We start from the raw sequence: 27,671 nt of genomic DNA, 5'->3' as shown, positions 1-27,671 counted from the left end.
AATTCATTAAATAGACTGAGGGATAATCATTTGGAGAGAGGAAAATGCACAACTAATTTCTTATGTGGAAATTATTTTAAATATTTCCAATTCCTTACATTTCATAGGATCGATTCTATGCCAAAATGAAGTATGGGCTTATTCAGTGAAGGGAACTAGTTTAACCATAGTTGGTTTTCATTTTAAAAAATTTATTTTATTTAATTCATGGGCTCATTTCAGTCCTGAAGATATATCACCTTGAAAGAATGAAAAATTCAGTCTTGACTATTTTCGTTAGTACCTTGTGCTCTATACTGGGTCAGATGCAGTGTAGTTATGTAACTTAGCATTCTGTTGCAAGAGAAAAAGGACAGGGCCCTTTTGTGTAGTTTTATATACTTTTTATCCTGTTTCATCTCTTAACCTTTTAAAACTTGTAAACAAATAATGAAGTAGTACTCAGTTGGATTGTTTATTTTCTATCATTCATCATTAGTTGAGCATTCATTACTGGATTATTTCAGACTTAATCTCTTCCCACTTATTGAGTCCTTAAAATTTATTTACTCTTGTATCTAAATCAGTGGCTTTCAAAGTGTGTTCTGTGAAGCTCTAGGGCACCCTGAGACCTTTCCAGAATGTTCTCCAGACTAAAACTGTTTTTGTTGTAACATAAAAAAATTATTTGCCTTTTCCACTGTGTTGATATTTGCATTAATATTACAAAAACAATAGTGGATAGAAACTCTTGGTGCCTAGGAAATCAAGGTATCAAACTGTACTGGTAATTATTTTTCACCTCCATGCACTTGTATTTAAAAAAAAATTTTTTTTCATGCAAGAATGTCCTTGATTAAGCAGTAAAAATTATTTAATTTTACTAAATCTTGACCTTTTAGTATATACATACAAATGTTTTTGATTATCTGATAAAATGGCAAATTCAGAGGAAGCATTTCTGGTGCATACTAAAATAATACGATTGTTTTAAGGAAAAATTCTAGTGTGATCATGTTCTGAGCTTAACCAGCTACTTTTTTTTTTTTTTTTTCGGGGAACACCATTTTTACTTGAAAGAACAATTAACAAACCATAGTATTACTGAGTCTTAGATACTTGGCAGACCATTTTTTTTTTCTTTAAAAAAAAAAAAAAAACAAACAAACCAAAAAGCCACAGTGAGCCTGTCACACTGAGGAAAACTGGCAATATTTGTTGTTGGTGAATAAAATTTGAGCTTTCAAGCAGCAATTAGAATTTTGGAAAACTAGTGCCTGCTGCTGTGAACTTGACAAGTTTCCAGTGCTTGTACCTTTTCTGATGAAATGCATGATGATCTTAACAAATCTCAATTTTGATAATGTGTTATGCAATGTGTCAACATTTTGAAGATCTGTATATCTTGATGCATTTTCTTAAAGAACTGTGATATTGGGGCTGGCGCCGTGGCTCAAGTGGTTAATCTTCTGCCTGCGGCGCTGGCATCCCTTATGGGTGCCAGGTTCTAGTCCCAGTTGCTCCTCTTCCAGTCCAGTTCTCTGCTGTGGCCCGGGAAGGCAGTGGAGGATGCCCCAAGTGCTTGGGCCCTGCACCTGCATGGGAGACCAGGAGGAAGCACCTGGCTCCTGGCTCCTAGCCTCGGATTGGGCCGTGACAGCCATTTGGAGGGTGAACCAACGGAAGGAAGACCTTTGTCTCTCTCACTGTCTAATTCTGCCTGTAAAAAAAAGCCAGATCAATGGATTTTAAAATAATAGTACATATATTTTGTTGATATGGTCTTAGACGTCACACTGAGACTCCTACTTACTGAGTTTTGGTATAGCATAAAAAAAAATGTCTGGGGCTGTGTTGTGGCATAGCAGGTAGGACTGCAGCTTGTGCCACTGCCATCCCATGTGGGTGGTGGTGCCTGGCTGCTCCACTTCCTATCCAGCTCCCTGCTGGTGCACCAAGGAGGGCAGTGGAGGATGGCTGGGATGAGGCTTCTGGCTCTTAGATTTTGCCTGACTTGGCCCTGGCCATTGTGGCCATTTAAGGATTGAACCTGAGGATTGATTCATTCATTCTCTCTCCCTCTCCCTCTCCCTCTCCCTCTCCCTCTCCCTCTCTCCCTCTCCCTCTCTCCCTCTCTCCCTCTCTCCCTCTCTCCGCCTTTCAAATGAATAAAATCTTTATAAAAAGAAAAATATCCACAGTGATTTTACAAAACATACTTCTTCCTTTTCCAGTCAGGTCTATATGAGGCCAGATTTTCTAACTATACTTGAACCAAAACCAAGCATCCCCCACATCTCCCTAAACCACAAAACAGTTCGTACTGGGTGGAAAGGCATGTAGGAGGATTTAGATGCTGCAATTAATAAGCCAGATACTAAAGTGATTAGCAAAATGTGAAACAGTACCACTCTTCTGACGGATTCTTACATTTTATTGGAAAAGCTATTTTTATAAAACCGCTGTTTATGTTACATGCATTTGTAATTTTTTAATAGGCTATTAAATATTTTAAAACTTTAGTAGTTTTATTTTCCAGTGTTGTGAATATTGATAAACTCACATAAGCATCCACCCTTTTGAGTCCTCAATAAGACTCACACGTTTTAAGAGTGTAAAAGGAGTCCTGGGAGCACTCAGAGCAAAATAATTTAAGAATCATTGATCTAAATACTTAATGTGTGAGAAAACAGTGGCTTCACCAGATACCATTAGTATTTTGTTACTTTGAGTTTGTCTTGTCTTTCCCCCATAATGGAGCTACCTTTCATTGGGAATGAGTTCGTATCATTTTAACTTTTCTTTGGAACTAAATGACCAGTGTGGTAGTCACCCTCACTGAGTTCTCTGATAAGATTTTGTTACCTGCTATGTGAAACCTGTTGCTTAACTGTTAATTATCTTGTGGCAGCAGTTTTCCAACAGAACCAGTTTCCTCACCAAAGTAAGATGTATTGTTGTGGAATTAAAATGTGACCACACACAAAAAATTTTCTTGTTAAGAAGACTGATATAAAAAAATCAAATATTTATAAGAACAAAATCTTTTTAAAAACTTTTGTCAAGATAAACTTGATTGTTTGCTTTTCTTCAGCATGTTTGGCTCCTGGAGTCTTCTTGAAGTTGTGATTTTGGCAATGTCATTTGTAGATTGGATTGCTTTTAACCTGGTTTTCACTGAGGTGGTAATTAAAGTCTGTATAGAACAGGCATCTCCCCTTCTGGTCTGAGAATACCCTTTCTTAGTGTGAGTAACATTTTAGTGTAAGTCAATTACTGTGCTGTTAAAGGGTTAGGGATTTACTCCTTAGGGTAGTTGCTGAGTAGAACTCACTCTGTAGTGGGCTTGCTGGCTGAGGAAATGTCACATAACAATGTGAATAACAATGAGTTACTGCATCAGATTTTGAGGTGAAGCTTATATGAATAATGGAGTATCAGTGGGATATTTGGGCTTCCTTCCAAAGTGCTCTGTAATTATCTTGTTCTTGGAGTTTAATGAAATGTACCTTTTAAAACATTTTTGTGTTTGTGGGCATGACAGCCAAATAATAAGACGATACAGGCCTTTTTTATTTTTAATGTTTGAATTGTATTTCATGTTTCAGTTGAAATCTTCCATGCATTCTTTGAGTTAAGCAGCTTAAATTACTAAACCTAATGACAGAAGCAGATTTTTTTCCCCCATATATTACTGTACTTTTGAAATCTAACCTTTAGGGAAACTTCCTCTCTAGTTTTGCAATCCTTCCCCCTCGATGGTGTTTTAGCAGGATAATAAACCACCTGAGGGGAACCCCCCATTGACATCCATTTAGAGGCTTTGTTTTTTGGAAGGTTCGGCAGGGAGGAATGATTTTGGTTAGCTGGTGTGAGAGGGAAAAAGCTGGGCAGTGTGGCAGAACAGACATCACAGCTTTGTGCCTTTGTCATATCACTTCTCCAAACTTTAATGTTCTCATTTAATAGTAATAATGGCAAACATTTATATAGCTTACTGTTCCTTGTAATATTCCAAATGCTTACATATATAAATTCACTTTATCCTTATAACCTGATGAAGTAGGTGTTCTATTCTCATGTTATAGATTTGAAAACTGAGGCCCCCAGAGATTAAGCTCCCGGATTTCACAGTTAGTAACAGCATCAATAATTGATTTCCTAGATTTAATCCACACTCCCCCGTATGCTCTGTCATGTCTGAAATTGACTGTAGAGTTACTGGGACTAGGGACAAGGTCTGTAAAGTGTCAAGCATAGTTTCTATCTCATAGCAGAGAACTGAAAATCCAAGCCATTTACAGTTGTTGAGGAGGTCCAGAATTCAACTCTGAGATGGAGAGTCACAAAGATGGGCCCCTAGAGTTGCAAGTATCCTAAGCTCAGGTAGGGAAGTGGTGTTTTATGAATGCAGAATGAATGAGAAAAAAGTTTAGGTCAGGAATCTAAGTCTTTTGCTTATATCAGAGTCCTATGCTGGTGTTCAGAGAAAGTTTTCAGCTACTTGAGAAAATTGGGACCAGTATTTAAATCAAGCAATATGTTGGAAAAAAACCCTAAGGTTTAATGAAATTAGAAACATGATTCTCCTTACAGTGTAAAGTGACTGGAGACACCAGGTTAAACCAAGATGGCCAGTAAATTGTTTGTGTCCTGGACTGCATTTTAGGAAAAGGTGGCCTTTGTCAACCAATCCAAGAAGGTTCAGGTGGCCTTTTGAAAAAAAAAAATATAAGAGCTAGTTGTCCAAAGTTAATAAAATTTAGATGGTAATTTCCTGAGAGAGGAGGATATGAAAGACAATAGTAGATTGTGATAGTCACAGAGTTTTGAGTAGGAAAGGGTTTTAGAGACCAGCCACCATACTTGGAAGAGGTATGTGGCTCAGGAAATATAGTTTATACCTGGTTTTGATTGTCTCTCTCTCAAAATACGTCTCTGTGGGCACATTTATAAAATGAAGGCGCTAAGTTAGATAATCTCTGAAGGGATTTTCCAGCTTTATGATGGAATGAATTGGGTAAAACAGAAAGTTACAATTTAGGAAAAACTGCCTAAAGCAAAATAGCCATGAAACTGACAGCCCATATTCTCTGGGATGATTTTGATTTCAGATACTGTCCCATCTTCCCTGTAAGAACATTTCCACTTACACTGTGTCCCTATTTTGATTTTGGGTCATCTGACTATCTTAAGTCTGTAGGATCACATAATTTGCATGTAAATTCCATTCTCTGAGTCCCCTTTTTAGAAGTTTACAGTTAAAGGACTGATGTTATAATAATTTATAATGTAAACTTGAAATAAGTTATAGCATTTTTATTTGTTTTTTAACATGATCACTTTTCATTTATAACCCCTTCAAGCCATACTTGTGAGTACAGTTACATTCACTGAATCAAACCCATAGTTAATTTCAGAGTTTTCCCTTACTCTTTGTAAGGGATTTTTATCTGCAAAACACATTACACATTGAGAAGAATTCCATCTTCTAAAGATTAAATGCCAAATGCCATGCGTTTGAGAATGTGGATTCATAAAGGAAGATTGCAAAACAGAAGGGAAACCTTAATGTCTTAATTCTGCTGGTGGCTAAAAAGGGAACCCAGCAGGAAAGGGGCAGTAGTTCATGGGGGAGGGGTGGGGTGGGGGGTGAAGCAGGGGAGCTGCAGTTGAAATATTCATCAATCATTTTACTGGCACCAGGAAACCAATCAGCCTTTTAGAGGGAAGAACTTAATCAATCACCTAATGTGGGAAAATACAATTGCTCTCAAAAAAAAAAATTCTTTCTTGCTGACAGATCAAATCTGAAAAATAGTTGGGCTGATCGAAATTCAGAACTGATTACAAGCAGTTACTGAAAGTACTACTGTTAAATATACTAACATAAGAAGATTCAATTTTCTGTTGTCAGTCTTTTCAGAATATTTCAAAGTAATTTCATTTTCCATTTAGTGTGTCCATTAACTTAAAAAAATTGCTGCTCATGTATGGGCAGTACGAAGTATGTGGAATACTGTAAATTTGTTCTCTAAAGTTAGTTTTGGGATGATTGATTGGAGAATACCTGGTATTTCAAATGCTTGGTTTGGAAAGCAGTGTCACTGTGTTGTCACAGGAACATAACCTTGGGGGACACAGCTGGAAGTGCTTGCATGTAAATAAAACAGGAGGGATTTGCCATAGCTTGTATTTAGGTGTTAAATGTTTGTGATTTCTGAGTATTCGTGGGTGCTGGAATTGCCTGTGTCTCCTATATCCTTAGGTATGAGCTGCTTAAGAATCTAATGTTTTTAAAATTAGAAATGCTTGGTCACTATAGAAAACAGAAAATGAAGGGGAAATTGCTTACTTCCAAGCAACTTTCATTTTCTTCAAATCCTAGTTTTCTACTTGTTTTTGTGACCATATATGTATATGCTAGTGTGTTTTCTTTTTTTTTTTTTTTAATTTTTTTTTTTTTGACAGGCAGAGTGGACAGTGAGAGAGAGAGACAGAGAGAAAGATCTTCCTTTGCCGTTGGTTCACCCTCCAATGGCCGCCGCGGCCAGCGCGCTGCGGCCGGCGCACCGCGCTGATCCGATGGCAGGAGCCAGGAGCCAGGTGCTTTTCCTGGTCTCCCATGGGGTGCAGGGCCTAAGCACCTGGGCCATCCTCCACTGCACTCCCTGGCCACAGCAGAGGGCTGGCCTGGAAGAGGGGCAACCGGGACAGAATCCGGCGCCCCAACCGGGACTAGAACCCGGTGTGCCGGCGCCGCTAGGCGGAGGATTAGCCTAGTGAGCTGCGGCGCCGGCCAGTGTGTTTTCTTTTTAATTCTAAGCATTTATCTCATGTTATAAACGTCACTCAACATGAATTATAACTTTCTTAAAAAAAGATTTGAGAGGCAGAGTTACTGACATAGAGACAGTGGGAGAGGTCTTCCATCTACTAGTTTGCTTCCCAAATGGCTGCCATAGCCAGAGCTGGGCCCATCTGAAGCCAGGAGCCAGGAGCTTCTTCCAGGTCTCCCATGTGGGTTCAGGGGCCCAAGCTCTTGGGCCATCTTCTGCTGTTTTCCCAGGCCATTGGCAGGTAGCTGGATTGAAAGTGGATCAGCTGGGGTTGGAACCAACACACAAATAGGATGCTGGTGCCGTAGGCAGAGGCTTAACCCACTACACCACAGCACTGGCCCCCCTTTAGAACTTTCGAAAGTTATATGACAGCTCATTGTTTTGTATTTACTGTCTATTTAGATAGTTTTTAGTTTCTCATTGTTACAACAGTACTGTCCACCCTATCTTGTACTTTATTTTATCTTGGCTTATTTTTGGGTGATACTTTTTAGATGTATGTGTCTAATTCAGTGTACCTTTATCAATAACCAGTTTAACTTACAGTGTGATATCTGACTAGTATGCTAGGGACAGGCATTGTGGTGTGGTGGTTAAGCCACTGCTTGGGATGCCTGTGTCCCATCCTCATTCCATATCAGAGTGCCTGGTTTGAGTCATGGCGGCTCTGTGCTTCTGATCTTGCTCATGTGCTGGGAGGCAGCATAGCGTGGCCCAGGTTGTTGGTTTCCCACCACCCATGTGGGAGACCCAGATGGAGCTTCTGGCTGCTAACTCCAGCCTGGCCCAGCCTTGGCTGTTGGGGCCATTAAATAGGGGATGAACCAGTGGGTGCAAGAGGTCTCTTTCTCTGTCATTCTGCCTTTTAAAAATGTAAATCTTAGGCCGGTGCCGCGGCTCACTAGGCTAATCCTCCACCTTGTGGCGCTGGCACACCGGGTTCTAGTCCCGGTCGGGGCGCCGGATTCTGTCCCGGTTGCCCCTCTTCCAGGCCAGCTCTCTGCTGTGGCCAGGGAGTTCAGTGGAGGATGGCCCAAGTACTTGGGCCCTGCACTCCATGGGAGACCAGGATAGTATCTGGCTCCTGCCATCAGATCGGCGCGGTGCGCCGGCCGCGGTGGCCACTGGAGGGTGAACCAACGGCAAAGGAAGACTTTTCTCTGTCTCTCTCTCTCACTGTGCACTCTGCCTGTCAAAACAAACAAACAAACAAACAAACAAAAAAACACTCTACCTGTCAAATTAAAAAAAAAGTAAATCTTAAAAAATAAATAAATAAAAAGGATTAGGGGTAGTATGCTGACGAGAGCTGTCATCAGTATTTTTTTTTTGTTTTTTTTTTTTTAAATAAATGGTGCTTGATATAGAATTGAGTCACTGTAGGAGGCTATTTGAAATGTTACCATTTTTTGGAGGGATAAAGTCAGTCCCCCTACCACTTTTTTTTTTTTTTTTTAAATTCATTTACTTATTTGAAAGAAAGGAAGCGTGACAAAGAAAGAGAGGTCTTCCATCTGTTGATTCACTTCTCAAATGACTGTTAACAGCAGGGTGGGGCCAGGTGGAAGTCAAGAGCCTGGAATTCCTTGTGGATGGCTGGGGCCCAAGTGCTTGGGCCATCATCCACATTTTTCCTAGGTACAATAGCAGGGAGCTGGATTGCAAGTAGAGCAGCCCAGACTTGAACTGGAATTTCATTATGGGACAGCAGCATTGCAGGTGGCAGCGTAACCTGCTGTACCACAGCACCAGCCCCATTTCCCACACATCTTACTTCTGAGTCTTTTAGATTCTGGTGCTAGTGGTCCCATGTATGTTACCCCCTACTGCTACCCCACTCTCTGTGTGGCAGCGATTAGGGACCCTCCTGAGGCTGCCTTCTTTCTTATAGGTTGTGGGTGAATGGATGGCAGAGACTCTGGAAAGCCTTGTCAGGTTGCCTCTAAAACTCTCAGGATAGTAGTTGGTTTTTTTGTTTTGTTTTGTTTTGTTTTGTTTTTTTTTGTTTTTTTGTTTTTTTTTTGTTTGTTTGTTTGTTTTTGACAGGCAGAGTTAGAGAGACAGAGAGAAGGGTCTTCCTTTTTCCGTTGGTTCACCCCCTAAGTGGTCGCTACGGCCGGTGCATTGTGGCTGGTGCGCTGCCAGCCAGGAGCCAGGTGCTTCCTCCTGGTCTCCCATGCAGGTGCAGGGACCCGAGCACTTGGGCCATCCTCCACTGCCTTCCCGGGCCACAGCAGAGAGCTGGACTGGAAGAGGAGCAACCGGGACTAGAACCCGGGGTGCCGGCGCCGCAGGCAGAGGATTAGCCTAGTGAGCCACGGCGCTGGCCCGGCATAATATTTTGATATGTATGTTTTCTCATATGATTAAATTATTTTCATGCTTTGAATGTGTCCAAGGGGCCAGTGCTGTGGTGTAGCAGCTGAAGCCACTGCCTGCAGTGCCGGCATTGCATATGGATGCTGGTTTGAGTACTGGCTGCTCCACTTCTGATCCAGCTCTCAGCTATGGCCTGGGAAGGCAGTAGAAGATGGCCCAAGTCCTTGGGCTCCTGCACCTGTGTGGGAGACTGGAAGAAGCTCCTGACTCCTGGCTTTGGATTGGCCCAGCTCTGGCTGTTGCGGCCAACTGGGGAGTGAACCGGCAGATGGAGAGCTTCTCTCTAACTCTGCCTTTCAAATAAATAAATCTTTTTTTAAAAAATATATGCCTTGAGACCTTCAATTGAGTATATTGACATGGAGAGAGTAAATTTTCCTTTGGAAATCTGCATAATGTGCAAGGTTTCTCAGTGGCTAGATTTTAAAATTTTTAATTTTTAAAAAATATTTACAAAAAACTTTTATTTGGAGGTCAGAGTTAACAGAGAGAGGGAGGGAGGGAGAGACAGAGAGATCTTCCATCCCACTGGTGCTTTCCTCAGGTAGCTGGCCACAACTGCCAGGGCTGTACCAGACTGAAGCCAGAAACTTCATTCAGCTCTCCCAACTTGGGTGCAGGGGCCCAAGTACTTGGGCCATCTTCTGCTTTCCCAGGCACATTAGCAGGGTGTTGGATGGGAAGTGGAGCAGCTGGGACCCGAACTGGTGTCCATATGAGATGCCGGCACTGTAGATGGCATCTTAACTCACTATACCACAGAGCTGGCCCCTGAACATTTTTATTTTATTTTATTTTATTTTATTTTATTTTATTTTATTTTATTTTATTTTATTTTATTTATTTATTTTTTTACAGTAGTGGACAGTGAGAGAGAGAGAAGAGAAAAAGGTCTTCCTTTGCCGTTGGTTCACCCTCCAATGGCTGCCGTGGCTGGCGCGCTGCGGCCGGCGCACCACGCTGATCCAATGGCAGGAGCCAGGTACTCATCCTGGTCTCCCTTGGGGTGCAGGGCCCAAGCACTTGGGCCATCCTTCACTGAACTCCCTGGCCACAGCAGAGAGCTGGCCTGGAAGAGGGGCAACCGGGACAGAATCCGGCGCCCCGACTGGTACTAGAACTTGGTGTGCCGGCGCTGCAAGGCGGAGGATTAGCCTAGTGAGCTGCGGCGCTGGCCTATTTATTTTTTTTTTAAAAAGAGAAAAAGATATTTTCAGTCTGTTGTTTCACTCCCCAAATGGCTGCAATGGACAGGGCAGGGTCAGGCTGAAGCCAGGAGCCAGGAGCTTCCTCTGGGTTTTTCACGTGCTTGGCAGGAGCCCAAGTACTTGGGTGTTCATGTGCTGGCTCCCAGGTTCAATAGCAGGACTGGAAGTTCAGAGTAGCTGGGACTCAAACCAGGCACTCTGATAAGGGATGAATATGAGATGCAGGTGTCCCTAGTGGGCTCTTAAGCACTGTGCCACAATCGCTGCCTATAACTTCTATTCTGATCCTGCACAGGATTTGATGGTGAAAGAACCTAAATAAATCTAATACTGATTTGAAAGGCAGTCACACTTTTTAGCAGAGTGGCTTTATAATGGAAGTAGAAATATTTTGAGCATCTGGGTATTTCTAAATATTTAAAGAAAATAAACACAAATGTTTGACAATCATTTGATCCGTTTCTTTGTGTTCACTGCTGGTGGTTTAGAGAACTTGCGATTTGCCTAGATGGTTTTTTTATAATGCTGTTTAATAAGAAATTGAATAAGCCAGCTGCTCTTTCCTGCAACTATACAGAATGTAAACCTCCTTAAATCCTGCTTGTAATTAAAAGCCTTGAGATGACCTTGAATCTAACTGGACTGCAAAAGCTGTCTTGAGTTAAATTTATAGCTTTTGTTGACTCAAAAGAGGTTAGGTAGAATTCTATTCTGTTTGCTGAAACATTAAGTGTAGCCTTGGGCGTACGTTGAAGAAGTAATTAATAAGAGACTATTAAAGTGCAAAAGAGAAGCCAAGAGTGAACCACAGAAATAATTATATTTGTCATCCATTCATTGAACATTTAAAATATGTACATGAAATGGTTATGGTAGGGAGGCGTTTTTCAAGATGTTGGTTTGTACTATTCAGATTTGCTCACAAGATATATCTTTTTCCCATCTTAGCATAAAAGAGGTTTTTGAACCCAGTGGGAAATCAGAGCAAATATTTAATACTCTTTAAAAGTAGTTCGGCCGGCGCCGCGGCTCACTAGGCTAATCCTCTGCCTGCGGCGCTGGCACCCCGGGTTCTAGTCCCAGCTGGGGCGCCGGATTCTGTCCCGGTTGCTCCTCTTCCAGTCCAGCTCTCTGCTGTGGCCCGAGAGGGCAGTGGAGGATGGCCCAGGTCCTTGGGCCCTGCACCCGCATGGGAGACCAGGAGGAAGCACCTGGCTTCTGGCTTCGGATCAGCGCAGCACGCTGGCTGTAGCGGCCACTTAGGGGGTGAACCAACAGAAAAAGGAAGACCTTTCTCTCTCTCTCTCTCTCTCTCTCTCTCACTCTCACTGTCTAACTCTGCCTGTCAAAAAAAAAAAAAAAAAAAAGTAGCAGTTTAATTGGTTCTTAAAATATTTTACAGGAGTGAGAACTTTGATAGTAAAAGTTTCAAATTGTGCTCAGGCAGTGTAAAAGTAAAGGTATTTTGAGTGCTATGTATTGGCCATATTATAAAAGATCTATGAATAAAGTTTTTTACTTACCCAAAAGGGCAGAATATATTCTCAGTTGTTTAGAGAGCCTTGAACTTCTATCTTACTGATAGAAGGAACCTTGAAATTGCTGTTATAAGAAAAGTTAGGTTTTATGTGTTAGTAGGTGAGATAAGACATGTCTGCTAGCATCATAAATGTGATAAATCCCTGCAGAGTTCAGCAGTAAAGCAGTTAGTTTGAGCAAATACCTAATGCCTCATATAGACACTCTAGATTTCAGAATCCTTTTAGTTTTTACATTTACTTAACAAAACTAGCCTAGTCATTCTTTGAGCAAAATAATTGACTGTTTGCCTGAGTGTGTCTATATGAATGAAACCAACATGATGAAAAGGTTGTCATATATAACAGGGATTGCCAATCTGAGGGGCTCTAAAAACAGTAATGAATGGAAGTTCTCAAGCAATTTCTCTTCTGCAAAATTTGATCTGAAATCATAGGAGCCATAGGTTTTCCAGGCTAAACAAAATGATGAGATTTCAAAAACTGACTTTTGCCTGAAATACTTTTGTTTTGTAAATATACTTGTTTGAGAGGTAGAGTTACAGACAGAGGGGGAGACAGAATCTTCCGTTTGTTGGTTCACTCCCCTGATGGCTGCAACATCTGGAGCTGGGCCTATCTGAAGCCAGGAGCCAGGAGCTTCTTCTGGGTCTCCCATGTGGGTGCAGGGACCCAAGCACTTGGGCCATCTTCCACTGCTTTTCCAGGCCATTAGCAGGGAGCTGGATCAGAAGTGAAGCAGCCAGGACTCGAACTGCACCATATGGGATCGTGGCACCATAGGTGGAGGCTTAACCTACTGAGCTACACTGCTGGCCCGATAGCCTGAAATACTGTCATTTAGTCTGGTAGGAATACCACTCAGCCTCTGCATAGCAGATACAAATCTTTGCAGAATAGAGTAAGTGAATACAGTATTGTAGTAGACAAACGTAGGCAGGGTGAGTGGGGGATGTTAAAGTTGTTTCAGCAAATTGTTATTATGATATAGTGATAACTAGGTATGTTAGAATATGCATGTTAGATTTGAGTTTAAATCCTATCTCTCCCAATTTTGTTTTTGTGATTTTTTTTTTTGTATGTGTGGGTGGGAGTAGAGTAGGGGGGTAAAAGGATGTAGAATCACCATACAGAGATTGCTGGAGAGTGAAATCAGGTAGAGTGTGAAGAGAATAAATTGTATTACTTGAGGAATGTTTCTGAGTTAATTTTCTTGTCTGTAAGTTATGTTAATACTACCTACTTCCTAAGTAAAGCAAACCAGTTAATCAAATTCAAGTAATTGAAATCCAGTTTACCACATGTCTAATTTACCCAGTATTCAAATAGTAAAAGTCACTTTGCTTAAATCTAATTTGTAGAATTGAGAATTCTCCTTAATTGCTCCTCTGCCATAATTCCCTTCTTTTTCTCCACTTCGTTGTTCTTGGTCTGCAGTCCAGATCAAGCTATATTTTTCCACCAGCAGAGGTCCTTTCTTTGCTTCAGTTCTCTCCAGCTACAGCAGCAGGAAGCTGGGGGTGGAGACAGATTGAGCATTCTTTTTTTCTCCCCACTTACTAATTACTTTTAAAATTTATTTGAAATTAAATTTATTTTAAATTTATTGACAGAGACATATGAAAGATCTTTCATGTACTAGTTCATTCCCCAGATGCAGGTGCACCAAGTAGTACCTTAACCATTGCTCCAAATACCTGCCCCTACTTGGATTCTTTTTTTTTTTTTTTTTTTTAAGATTTATTTATTTATTTAAAAGGTACAGAGGCAGAGAGAGGTCTTCCATCGCTGGTTCACTCCCTGGTTGACCACAGCGGCTGGAGCTGGGCTGATCCGAAGCCAGGAACCAGGAGCTTCTTACGGGCCATCCATGCGGGTGCAGGGGCCCAAGAACTTGGGCCATCTTCTACTGCTTTCCCAGGCCATAGCAGAGAGCTGGATGGGAAGTGGAGCAGCAAGGTCTCAAAGCGGTGCCCGTATGGGATGCCGGCATTGCAGGCAGTGGCTTTACCCGCTATGCCACAGCTCTGGCCTCCTGTAGATTTTTGATAAATCATTTTGCAAAACCCATTCCTCAATAGGTTTGTAATCCTAGGCACTAGACTGGTGTAGTGTATGGTGGGTTACAGTTGGTTTAATTGGCATTTTTAAGAATAAGGCAGAATTACTAAAGGCACTCGGATCTGGCTGAAAAGCCCATGAGAGTATTTCAGGCATGGAAAGCCAAGACACTCTGGCAAAAAGATCTCTGTGAGTGAGATCCCAGTGGAAAGAACAGGTCTTCAAAGAGGGAGGTGCCTTTCTCTGAAGGGAGGAGAGAACCTCCACTTTGACTATGACCGTGTCTAAACAAGATAAGAGTCGGAGAACTCAAGGGGCTTCCATAGCCTTGGAAACTCATGACTGGTGCATAGGGAGATTACTGATGCCATAAACAGGAGTGTCAATTTGTAAAGTCAACAACAGGAGTCACTGTGCACTTACTCCTCATGTAGGATCTCTGTCCTTAATGTGCTATATTTCACTTTGTGTTTCTATGGGGGTGCAAACGATTGAAATCTTTACTTAATGTACACTAAACTGATCTTCTGTAAAAAAAAAAAAAAAAAAGAAATTATCAATCCCCAACTTGACTCTCACTGGGATTAAACATGACAATAGGTCTGATCTGATTTCATCATCATTTAAAAAAAATCATCTATTATTTTTCACTTTATGTTTCTGTGTGGGAGCAAACTGTTGAAATCCTTACTTAAGGTATACTAAGCTGATCTTCTGTATATTAAGATAATCGAAAATGAATCTTGATGTGAATGGAAGGGGAGAGGGAGTGGGAAAGGGGAGGGTTGTGGGTGGGAGGGACGGTATGGGGGGGGAAGCCATTGTAACCCATGAGTCGTACTTTGGAAATTTATATTCATTAAATAAAAGATAAAAAAAAAATGCAAAAAAAAAAAAAAGGCAGAATTAGGGAGAGACAGAGATCTTCGTTCACTGGTTTACTGCCTCCCCCCCGCCCTCCCAAATGGCTGCAACGGCTGGGATTGGGTTAGGCTGAAGCTAGGAGCCTGGAATTCCATGTGGATCTCCCTCATGGGTGGCAGCGGCCCAAGTACTTGAGCCATCTTTTGCCTTCCCAGGCACACTAGCAAGGAGCTAGATCAGAAGTGGGGCTGCTGGGACTTGAATGGGCACTCATTGGATGCTGGCTTCTTGGACGGCAGTTTAACCTGCTGCACCACAATGTCGGCCCCTAATTGACATTTTAATATAATTTTCCTAATACTTTACATATTGAAATTATGTAATTCTCTGTTCTGTGACACTTTGAACCCAGGTTTCAATCCAGAGTTAAGGAGATTTCTCAGTGCATCTTGGTATGGTATAAGGAAGATTTCAAATGAGGTACTGAAATTTTATCACCACACTCATGTGCACTATTCTAGGATTTTTGCCACTTAAATTGTAAACATCACACACTTAAAAATCTTTTTTTTTTGAGACTATATTGTTCTTATTCCAAAGGTTTTTTTTTTTTTAAGATTTTTTTTTATTTGAAAGAGTGTGTGTGTGTGTGTGTGTGTGTTTGTGTGTGTGGCGGGGCCGGGGCCGGGGCGGGGGGGGGGGGAGGGAGAGAATGAGAGATTACCTTCCATCTGCTGGTTCATTCCCCAGATGGCTGCAATGGCCAGGACTGCGCCAGGACCCAGCAGCTTCATTTCGATCTCCCATGTGAGTGGCTGGGGCCCAAGCACCTGGGCCCTCTTCTGTTGCTTTACCTAGGCCATTAGGAAGGAAATGGATGGGAAATGGTGCAGCCAGGACTCAAACTGTTGCCGATATGGGATGCCACATGATACTAATTTAATATTTAGAGCATGTTTGGCTTTTTTTTTTTTTTTTTTTTTTTTGCCCAGTAGTTGAAATATTTGATGTTTCAGAGTTTAGCCAAATCATTTTGTTCTGAGGATTGCTTTAAATGTGTTTCTGTTTATTAAAACAATGTATTTTTAATAACAGTAGAATGGAGGAAAAAAAATCAGCCATAATGTCTATACTTAGATAATCCCTGGGAGAAAATAGATGAAAATGTGCTTTTTATGTATATACAAGTATGGAGACATAGCAAAGCTCATTCTGAAAGTACACTTTTATAGTATATTTATAAATATGATATTTGCTTATTATAAACTCCTGATTCATATTTAATGCTGTTCACAAAATATTCTACTTATACTAAATCTGATTATTCTCCTGTGATTGTATTTTTATTTGCTATTTTTTTATTTTTAAATTTTTTTAAGGAATATGAATTTCATAAGTGCAACTTTAGGAATACAGTTGCTCTTCCCACCATTTCGGCACTCCCCACCCTCCTCCTCTTCCTCCTCCTCTTCCTCCTTCTCTCTCTTCCCTTGCCAGTCCCATTCTCGAGTAAGATTCATTTCAGTTAACTTTGTACACAGAAGGCCAACTCTATACTAAGTAAGGATTTCAACAGTTTGCACACACAACACACACACACACACACAACTGACTGTATTTTTAAGTGGCTTCCAATTTTGTACTGTTTTTTTTTTTATTTCTGATCCTTTTCTTAGGATAGATTTTTAGGATTGACCCAAGGGAGCAAGCATTTTCAAGGTCCTTTATGAATGTATAGTACCTTTTAATATGGAAGTTTTCAAAGAGAACGAGGAAAAGTATATTCTGCCACTTGTGGTGCATCTCTTTGATTGCATCTTTTCTCATTAATGAATTTCCCAAAAAGAGCTGCCTTCTACTCTTATGTGTTAGTAACGTCTGGTAAGGATGGTTTGGGACACTTCCTGAAATTACTTTGAAAGGTCCCTGACCATATTCAGGTAAGCTCCTTGCTCTGTAAGACATTTTTTACAATTAGTCTTTGAAATGACAATGGGCAAAGAAATCTTCATTTTCTTACATCCCTGATGACATGGGCATCTTGCATTATTTAAAATGAGGCTTGTAAATGGTTTCTTTTTTCTTCAAGATTTATTTATTTGAAAGCCAGAGTGAGAAAGTGAAGAGAAAGATCTTCCATTTACTGGTTCACTCCCCAAATTCCTGCAGCAGTGGGGTTGAGCCAGTTGAAAACCAGGAGTCTAGAACTCCATTCACATTGCCCATGTGAGTGGCAGGAATTCAAGTACTTGAGCCATCATCTACTCTTTCCCAGGCACATTAGTAGGAGATCTGGATCAGAACTGGAGTAGTCAGAACTGGCACTCCAGTATAGAATTCAGAGATCCCAAGAGGTGTTTTTTTTTTTTTTTTTTTTTTTTTTTTTTTTTTTTTTTTTTTTTTTTGACAGGCAGAGTGGACAGTGAGAGAGAGAGGCAGAAAGAAAGGTCTTCCTTTGCCGTTGGTTCACCCTCCAATGGCCGCTGCGGCCGGCGCACCGCGCTGATCCGATGGCAGGAGCCAGGTGCTTTTCCTGGTCTCCCATGGGGTGCAGGGCCCAAGCACTTGGGCCATCCTCCACTGCACTCCTGGGCCACAGCAGAGAGCTGGCCTGGAAGAGGGGCAACTGGGACAGAATCCGGTGCCCCGACCGGGACTAGAACCCGGTGTGCCAGCGCCACAAGGTGGAGGATTAGCCTAGTGAGCCACGGTGCCGGCTCAAGACGTGGTTCTACCCACTGTGTCACAAAGACCCACCTCCAAGGTGTGATAGTTCTTCTTGAGCCTCTGCTCTTGTCAAAGCATCTGCTTTGCTGTTTGCAGTTTTGCCACATTTGGTTGTTGTAAAGCATGTACTGTGCAAAGGCAGAGTTTTATTAGCCAAGGTGATCTGTTTATTATTTCTAAAGATTTATTTATTTCTTTGAAAGTCACAGTTAGAAAAAGAGAGAGAGAGAGACAGAGAAGAAGAGAGGCAAGGAGAGACAGATCTTCCATCTACTGGTTCACTTTCCAGATGGCTGCAACAGCCAGAACTGTGCCAGGCAGGAGCCAGGAGCTTCATCCTGGTCTCCCATATGGGTGACCGGGGCCCAAACAGTTGGGCCATCTTCTTCTTCTTTTTTTTTTTTTTTAATTTTAAATGTTGAATGTGAGGTGAGTATGGGCTTGGCTGACCTCAGTGATTTTTTTTTTTTTTTAAAGATTTATTTGTTTACTTGAAAGTCAAAGTTACACAGAGAAGGAGAGGCAGAGAGAGAAAGGCAGAGAGAGAGAGGAGAGAGGGAGAGAAAGGAGAGAGAGAGAGAGAGAGAGAGAAAGAGAGAGAAGAGAGAGAGAGGTCTTCCATCCACTGGTTCCATCCGCTGGTTCACTCCCCGGTTGACTACAATGGCCAGAGCTGTGCTGATCTGAAGCCAGGAGCTTCTTCTAGGTCTCCCATGCAGGTGCAGGGGCCCAAGAACTTAGGCCATCTTCTGCTGCTTTCCCAGGCCATAGCAGAGAGCTGGATCGGAAGTGGAGGAGCAAGGTCTCAAAGCGATGCCCATATGGGATGCCGGCACTGCAGGTGGCAGCTTTACCTGCTATGCCACAGTGCCACCCCCTGGGCCATCTTCTACTGCTTTTTCCAGGCCATTAACAGGGAGCTAGATGGGAAATGGAGCAGCTGGGACATGAACTGGCACCCAATATGTGATGTTGGTGTCTCAGGCCCAACTTTGCCTGCTGCACCACAACACTGGCTCTAACCAACATGGCCTGAATAGAAGTTCTCATATTTTGACTTTGATTGTTCTTTCTATGTAATAGAGTATAATAATTTCTTTAGACTTGTGACATGGAGATGATAGTAACTACTTTTCAGTAAGAATTTATGTAGTATCAAACTAATGCCCGGTATATAGTAAAGATTCAATACATGTCAACTAATAAATTATTTTCACATTTTCTTTCATGTTTGCATTTTGGAATTTCTTTAACTTCAATCTGAATGAGGAATTACTAACAATCATTTTTTTTTTGTTCCTACAGAGAACCAGAAACTATAAATGGAAAATATTAGAGACTTGTCAGTATATGAAGTTTTTTGAGAAATGTCTGTATTATTTTTCCATAGAAACACTAATGCCGGCGCCGCGGCTCACTAGGCTAATCCTCCGCCTTGCGGCGCCAGCACACAGGCATCTAGTCCCGGTCGGGGCGCTGGATTCTGTCCCGGTTGCCCCTCTTCCAGGCCAGCTCTCTGCTGTGGCCAGGGAGTGCAGTGGAGGATGGCCTGAGTACTTGGGCCCTGCACCCCATGGGAGACCAGGATAAGTACCTGGCTCCTGCCATCGGATCAGCGCGGTGTGCTGGCCGCAGCGGCCATTGGAGGGTGAACCAACGGCAAAGGAAGACCTTTCTCTCTGTCTCTCTCTCTCTCACTGTCCACTCTGCCTGTCAAAAAAAAAAAAAAAAAACAACAACTAATAATCTCTGACTCATCAGACTTTATAAATTTTTTTGACCTTCTGATTCTGTAGCTACAGCCTTGAAGCTGCATGCTGTTTTTAATGTGTGTGTTTAAAAATATTCTAAAATTGAATTGTCATAAACTTGGACTGGTTTTTCTGTCTTCAGTCTGTTTTCAAGGCTCTAATTACAAAGGTAGAAACCTAAACTATATGAAAAGGTGATGTAGGTTGATCAGATGGAAGTTATTAATGTTTTCATAGACGTATAGATACTTTTTGAAAACCACATTTAAGCTAAGCAAATATGTGGGCCCAATAGGTTATATAATTGAGAATCCTTGTCTCTCCCACCTCTCACATGTTTTTTCTTTCTTTCTTTTTTTTTTTTCTTGGCCTCTTATTTTCACATTGAAAAAAAGAGTGGTGTTTTTGTTGCGGTTTTTAAAATGTGACCTTGATGTTTGTAGGTGGAGAAAGGAAACTATTACTTAAAGCTCTGTTAGCCAGCTTTTGCCGTGTGTACTTTCAGTGCTATGTCTGTGCATTTGAAAGTATTTTCTTTTATTCCTGAAGTGTGGTTTGTCAGGTTCCTCATGAGAAACAAAAGCTAATGGTCCAAGTGGCATTCCATTCACTGTAAAGGAAGACAAGAGGCAGATGTGAATGTAGCACTCAGCTAGTCCGAAGAAAAGTATGTGTGTATCTTTCTGGATCTGGAACTAGCTTTCAGGGTGCAGACCAGGCTGTAGATCTGGCTAGCTTATGTTTGTTACCAAGAAAAAACAAAACAAAGCCATGTATTTTCTCAGCCTCTAATCAAGCCATGCAGTATACCAAAAGGAGACTAGAGGATAGAAGGTAGGCCCTGAAAAAGGAAAAGTTCCTAGAATTGTGAATGTTCTTAGGCTGTGGGTGGCATGTCGTGTTATGTTTGTTACCCAGCAAAGCTCTTTTAGTTTTTTTTTTTTTTTTTTAAAGATTTAAAGTCAGAGTTACACAGAGAAAGAAGGAGAGGCAGAGTGAGAGAGAGGGAGAGAGAGATCTTCCATCCTCTGGTTCACTTCCCAGGTGGCTGCAATGGCTAGAACTGTGACTGTGCCAATACGAAGCCAGGAGCCAGGGACTTCTCCAGGTCACCCACATAGGCACAGGGGCCCGAGGGCTTGGGCCATTTTCCATTGCTTTCCCAGGTCACAGCAGAGAGCTGGATTGGAAGTGGAGCAGCTGGGACTCAAACTGGTGCCCATGTGGGATGCTGGCACTGCAAGCAGCAGCCCCACCCGCTATGCCACAGTGCTGCTCCAAGTTATTTTTTTTAAAGATTTATTTATTTATTTGAAAGTCGGAGTTACATAGAGGAGAAGCAGAGAGAGAGAGAGAGAGAGAGAGAGAGAGGTCTTCCATCCGCTGGCCCACTCCCTGACTGGCCACAATGGCCAGAGCTGCACTGATCCGAAGCCAGGAGCCAGGAGCCTCCTCCGGGCCTCCCGTGCAGGCGCAGGGGCCCAAGGACCTGGGCCATCCTCCACCGCTTTTCTCAGGCCATAGCAGAGAGCTGGATCGGAAGAGGAGCAGCCGGGCCTCAAACCGGCGCCCACATGGGATGCTGGCACTTCAGGCCAGGACATCAGCCCGCTGTGCCACGGCACCGGCCCCCTGACTCCAAGTTATTATTATTTTTAAAATTTATTTATTTATTTGAAAGTCAGTTACACAGAGAGAGGAGAGTGAGGTCTTCTATCTGATGGTTCACTCCCCAGTTGGTCGCAACGGCCAGAGCTATGCCGATCTGAAGCCAGGAGCCAGGAGCTTCTTCTGGGTCTCCCACGACGGTGCAGGGGCCCAAGGACTTGGGCCATCTTCTGCTGCTTTCCCAGGCCATAGCAGAGAGCTGGATTGGTAGTGGAGTAGCTGGGTCTTGAACCGCTCCCACATGGGATGCTGGCACTGCAGGCTGGGGCTTTAATCTGCTGTGCCACAGTGCCAGCCCCCCAAGTTATTATTTTTTAACTCCTTGCACTTTTAGTTTCTGGGTTGAGATTTTACAGCCACTTTATTGAAGTAGTCAGAGTTGGGTTGACAAAACTTACCTGATGAATGCATTTATTTTCTGTGACTGTTTACTGTAGCAGAAAAGCCAAGAACTCATGTATGGCCGTTAAAAGTCTTTATATGTGGTCCTACTGAGACTCCACTCCTCACAAGGGAGCATTCTGTTTCTTTTCTGTGTTCATTATTTTCACATTACTTCTCTGAATATGTCTCTCACATAGCCTTGTCTACCTGGTGAATGTTTATACTTCCCCTGACCTCATGATTGCTGCTTCTCCCCTCATTAATATTCATCTTGTCTACCAAAGACTTTCATGTAAGTACATCATATCATTGAGTCCTCATGACAGTCCACACATAAGGAAGCTGGCTCAGAGAGAAGTTTCTTCCTAAGGCAAAATAAGTAATGATTCCAGGTTTCAAAATGATATAAAAATTTATGCTCATACTACTCCGTGCTATTTCACAGTTACATCTTGTGTATGTGTATGCGTCCCCATACAGTAAATTTTTTTCAAAATTTTGATAGGCTCAATCTTTTTTTTAAGCTTTATTTATTTATTTGAAAGAGTTACAGGGAGAGAGGTCTTCTGTTTTCTGATTCACTCCCCAAATGACTGTAATGCTTGGGGCTGGGTCCAGCTGAAGCCAGGAGGCTAGACCCCCTTCCTGGTCTCCCACATGGATGGCAGGGCCCCAGGTACTTGGGCCATCTTCCACTTCCTTCACAGGTACATTACTGGGAGCTAGATCTGCACTAGAGCAGCCAGGACTCGAACCAGTGCTCATTTGGGATGTTGGTGTCACAGGCAGCAGCTTAACCAGCTGTGCCACAACGCCTGTTCCACCCCCCCCATTGTAAAATGCACATAATGTACAATTTACCGTCGTAGCCATTTATAAGTGTACAGTGACCTTAATTTTTGTGTGTTCCTTGCCTGTCTAGAATATTCATTCTCTAAAAATAGGTTCAGTCTTAGAATATCTACATCTTCTAAGCCTTGGGCAACTGCAGTATTTGCAAATACTTAATATTGGGAGGAAGAAGTGATTGTTTGCTCTTGCAGGCTGATAGAACTATTATTTTGATAACAACTGATACAGCTATTTGTAATTATAGCCAGAGTATTTCAATATTAAATTTTCTTTGAGGCTGCAACAGAAACTTAGAAGGGACAACTTCTCGTCTAATAGTCTCATGTAGTTATTTAAGAGTGAAGTTAAAATTATCTGTTCCAGGGAGGGTACTGTGGTGCAGCCAATTAAGCTGCTGCTTTGGATGCCCACATCCCATATCAGAATGCTAGTTCAAATCATGGCTACCCTGTGTTTGATCTAGCTTCCTCAGAGGCAGCAGATGATGGTTCACTACCTACTTGGGAGACCAGGACTGAACTCCTGGCTCCTGGCTTTGGAATGGGCCAGATCTGATTGTTAGACCTTTGGGGAGTGAACTCCTCAGGGAATAGCAACATCTGGAATCACCACATCAAACAATCTGTATGCTGAAAATGAAAAAAAAAAAAAAAAAAAAAAAGTCAGTGCTAGAAAATAACATAACATTAATGATACTAGGGTTCCATCCTGTGTTTTTGATTATGTCATGAATGGTTCAGTAGTTACCCTACTATAATCTACACTTTGCTGTCATAGTGAATTGGATTAGTTAGCAGCAACTTGCATATGTTAAGCTCTTACCTATAACATAGCTGCTGCTGTGTTCCCAGTTTATAATGATCTTCTTTGGATCATACGGACCTGTGGTGAAAGAGGGATAAGGCCATCAGTGAAGGAGGGAATGGTTGCTAGTCAGATAAAAGCAATAGATTCCACTTCAGCTCTTTTCTTTAGCATTTTCTTTGTTTTTTGAGTCATCCGATCTTTGTATTTGATCTAGTTACTATGAGTTCAGAATATCGATTGCTTTCAAAAGTTAGATTAGGCTTTGTCTTTAAGACCTCTAGTAAAGTTCTGTAAAGTCCTTTCATTTAGTGTGCAGAATGTAAGGCCCAGAATGGGAAGTGAGTTGCCTAAAGTCATAACTAGAAGTGGCTTGAGGTGGAACCTAGGAACTTTCCCATTACCTCATCTTGCCTTCCCATACCTTCATGTTTTCAGGTCAGTTTATATTAAGCGAATGTTTATTTTCAGTTTCACTTCTGGCAGTTTTTCCAGTATTCAACCTATGTGTAATGATGAATTATTTTCTTATTGCTTCGTGCTATGGTCTGAATGTTTGTGTCTCACTTGAATCCATATGCTGGAATCTTGACTCCCAAGAAGACGCTGTTGGGCCCCAGAGGATTTTGGGGTAATTAGATTTTAAAGTGGGGCCCTCATGAATAGGATTAGTTCTCGTAACACAGATCCTAGAGAGCTCATTTATCTCGTCTAGCACCTGAGGACACAATGAGAGGATGTCATTTATGAACCAGAAAGCTGGCCCTCACTGGGTACCAAGCTGCCAGTCCCTTGGTTTTGGACTTGCTCTTCAGAAATAGATTTCTGTAGATTATAAATCATGTAGCTTATGGAATTTTGCTGTGGCAGCCTGAATGAGCTAAGACACCTGGCATCTCTCCATGGATATTTGATTCTCATTGCTTTTATGTGGAGAGGTTTTAAAGTTGCTCTGAATGAGCCTTCTCAGACTTCTGAGCCACTTTTAGTAGCTTCCAAACTCTGGTGTTTCAGATTCAGTTGTCTCTTTCAGACTGTCAATGCAGAGTCTGTAATAGACTCTGGTTTTTTGATTTTGTGACTTTTCCCCTCTAGATTATGATCTAAGGCAGGGTTGTATTTTCTGTTTACTTACTTTTACATTTGAATACCTTCCATAATATGTCAACCCCTGTTCTGGGCATAGAACATCTCCAGCAGGTAGATAAGGCATAGTTCCTACCTTTTGAAAAACTATCTAGTGGCGGAGGCAGATATTTAAATGATTCCTTTATCATTTGGTGAATGCTGGAAGGTCCTCTTCTGTTTTCCATGTGCATTATTGTGGAATATGAGTGGAAATTTGAAGCATTTATAGTTTTTTAATCAGTGGAGGAGGAGGAAATACAGGCAGGCAAGACAGGATGTGGCAGGTGGGCATTTGGTACAGCAGTTAAGATGGCTCAGTATACTGGAACCCCATATCAGAGTGCTAGAGTTCAAGGCCTGGCTCTGCTTCAGATTCTGCTAATATGTACCCTGGGAGGCAGTAGGTGATGACTCAAGTACTTGGGTCCCTATTACCCACGTGGGAGATCAACATTGGGTTTTGGGCTCCTGGCTTTAGCTTGGCCCAGCCCTGGCTATTGTGAGCATTTGGGAAGGAAACCAGCAGATGGGAGATCTCTGTCGACCTTTCAAATAAATGAAAATAGACTTAAAAACATTAAAAACCAAGAAAGGAGATGTAGCATGTTGATGGTATGGCCAGAACAGCTCATGATTGTAGAGGACCTTAAAAGTTGTCATGTTAGTGGCTGGTTTTGCCAGTGTCCCAAATCGGAGTGCCTGTTTGAGTCCTGGATACTCTGTTTACAATTTGGCTCCCTGCTAATATGCCTAGGAAGACAGTGGATGTGGCCCAAGTGCTTGGGCGCTCCCACCCATATCAGAGGCCAGGATGGAGTTGCTTCCTGGTTTTAGCCTGGTCCATCCCTGGCTGTTGTGGCCAATTGGGGAATAAACCAGTAGTTGGAAAATGTCCCTCTCTTTCTGACACTCTGCCTTTCAATAAAGAGATAAATAAATCTTAAAAGGCATATTTGGGGTGGGCATTGTGATGCAGCAGGTTAGAACACCAATTGGGATGCCCACATTGCATATTGGATTGCCAGTTTGAGTCCAAGGTGCTTCTCTTGGATCTTTTTCTGCTTATGAACATAGGAGGCAGCAGATAATGGCCCAAGTACTTAGGTTCATACTTTCATATGGGGGATAAGGATGGAATTCTTGGTTCCTGGCTTTGGCTTGGCCCACCCATGGGAGTTGCAGGCATTTGAAGAGCGAACTAGTTGATGTGAGATCTCTGTTTTTCCTTCTCTCTCTGTCATTCTGCCTTTCAAACAAATAAATAAAAATGTTACCATGTCTAATTTGACAGGTAGAATTATAGACAGTGAGAGAGAGAGAGAGAGAGAGAGAGAGAGAGAAAGAAAGAAAGAAAGAGAAAGGTCTTCCTTCTGTTGGTTCACCCCCCAGATGGCTGCTACAGCCAGCGCGTTGTGCTGATCTGAAGCCAGGAGCCAGGTGCTTCCTCCTGGTGTCCCATGCGGGTGCAGGGGCCCAAGCACTTGGGCCATCCTCCACTGCTTTCCCAGGCCACAGCAGAGAGCTGTACTGGAAGAGGAGCAACTGGGACTAGAACCCGGCACCCATATGGGATGCTGGCGCTGTAGGCGGAGGATTAACCAAGTGAGCCACGGCGCCGGCCTAATGTTATCATGTTTTAACAGTCCATCTGCTACTTGAATCTCTGTTCTATATGACTGACAGTTGCTGGTTTGGGTTCTGATTACCCTGCTCTGATGACAGAAGAGGCTCTTACTCCGCTCTAGTACTAGTTTTGCCCTACTTTCGAATTTACTGTTCAGATACTAAGTTGATATCTAATAAGCAGTTACTGTGTGTCATGCCTATGAAAGGTAATGGGAATACAGCCACGAATAAGGCAGATCAGGTTTCTGCTCTGGTGGAATGGTCATATGGTAGAGTCAAACACTGAACAAGTAATCCTATGTTGATGAATGCTTTGAAGAAGCAGCCCAGGTATTATACAGATAATAATAACTGGAGGGTTGACCTTGTATGTGAGACAAAGTTTTTCTGGGGAAATACTTAAACTGGGAAACAAATGAGAAAATAGGCATCATTCCAGGAAGAAAGAACTTTCATCAGCTATGTGTAGAGCACCTGCTATGCCTGCCACTCACTTTGCTTGATTCTTCTCCAGTATGATAGCTGCATACTAGACAAATGTAGCTTAAATTTTTGGGTATGAAGTGTGCTTCAAAATGTGTTTATTCTAATCTGAACAGCATAATTGTTAATGGAAATGTTGCTTCCATTTGTGTGTAAAATTTCCCACATCAGCAAAAATTTAAAATTGTGTCCCTGTTTGATACTTGTTGTATGTTTATATTTTATTTTGCTTTCATTTGAGAAAGAACTGATAATATTAAGTAGAATATGAAAAATATTAAATGGTAATTTCTTGAGTTTTTAAATTAAAAATTATATTTGTTTGGAAGAGAGACAGGCAAAGAGGAAGGGAAGATGAGAGAAAGAGGTATGTTCTATTTGCTGGTTCGCTCCCCAAATGCCCACGGTGGCCAGGGTTGGAACAAGTTAAAGCTAGGAGCTTGGAACTTAATCTGAGTCTTCCATGTGCATGGCAGGGACCCAACTACTTGGGCCACCATCTGCTGCCTTCCTAGGCAGATTAGCAGGAAGCTGGATTGGAAGGGGAGTAGCAGGGACCTGAACTGGCACTCTGACGTGGGATGCAAATGTTTTGAGCAGTGGCTCAAAACAGTGGGTTATACTACAACCCCTGTCCCCCAGTGGACATCTTAAATACTGTGCCAAATGCCTTCCCCTCCTATGACTTTTTGCTCCATCTGAACTTGGTAGGCTTACTTACTTTGCGGGCTGGCGCTTTGGCGCAGAGGGTTAATGTCCTGGCCTGAAGCACCGGCATCCCATATGGGCACCGGTTTGAGGCCTGGCTGCTTTACTTCCAATTCAGCTCACTGCTGTGGCCTGGGAAAGCAATACAAGATGGCCCAACTGCTTTGGTCCCTGCACCTGCGGGGGAGACCTGGAAGAAGCTCCTGGCTCCTGGCTTCAGATTGGCACAGCTCCGGCCTTTGCAGCCAATTGGGGAGTGAACCATTGGATGGAAGACCTCTCTCTCTCTCTGCCTCTCCTCTCTCTGTGTAACTCTTGCAAATAAAATAAAATAAACAAATCTTTAAAAAAACATTATTACTTTGGCTATTGTTTATTGAGCTCCTCCTGCTGTGTGCCAAGAATTTTACTAAACATATTGTTATCTTATTTAATCTTCGTTTCAATTCTGTGGTAAGTGTAGTCATCTACCTTTTTATATTAAGGTTAATAAAATGGAGGCTCAGAGAGGGATATATAGTGGGTAAGTGTTATAGCTAGGACTCAAACCCAAATTGACTTCAGAGTATGAATTCTTTCCTGCTGTTTGATACTTTCTTTTTCATATTTGGAGTCAGCCTGTAGTGATTTACAAATCATAATCTTCTTTCCCCTATTGTTTTCCCTTTA

At 42.1% G+C, this 27,671-nt stretch overlaps 1 protein-coding gene across 4 annotated transcripts in view; it reads left to right on the top strand.

Annotated features, from left to right (window-relative positions):
- NR6A1 (nuclear receptor subfamily 6 group A member 1) overlaps nucleotides 1-27,671 on the top strand; it is a 259,827-nt gene that overhangs the window by 5,979 nt on the left and 226,177 nt on the right. The gene's annotated exons all lie outside the window — the stretch shown is intronic.

The sequence above is a fragment of the Oryctolagus cuniculus genome, chromosome 1, assembly GCF_964237555.1.
Source record: "Oryctolagus cuniculus chromosome 1, mOryCun1.1, whole genome shotgun sequence".
Lineage (NCBI taxonomy): Eukaryota > Metazoa > Chordata > Mammalia > Lagomorpha > Leporidae > Oryctolagus > Oryctolagus cuniculus.
This window is presented reverse-complemented; position numbering and strand designations above follow the sequence as displayed.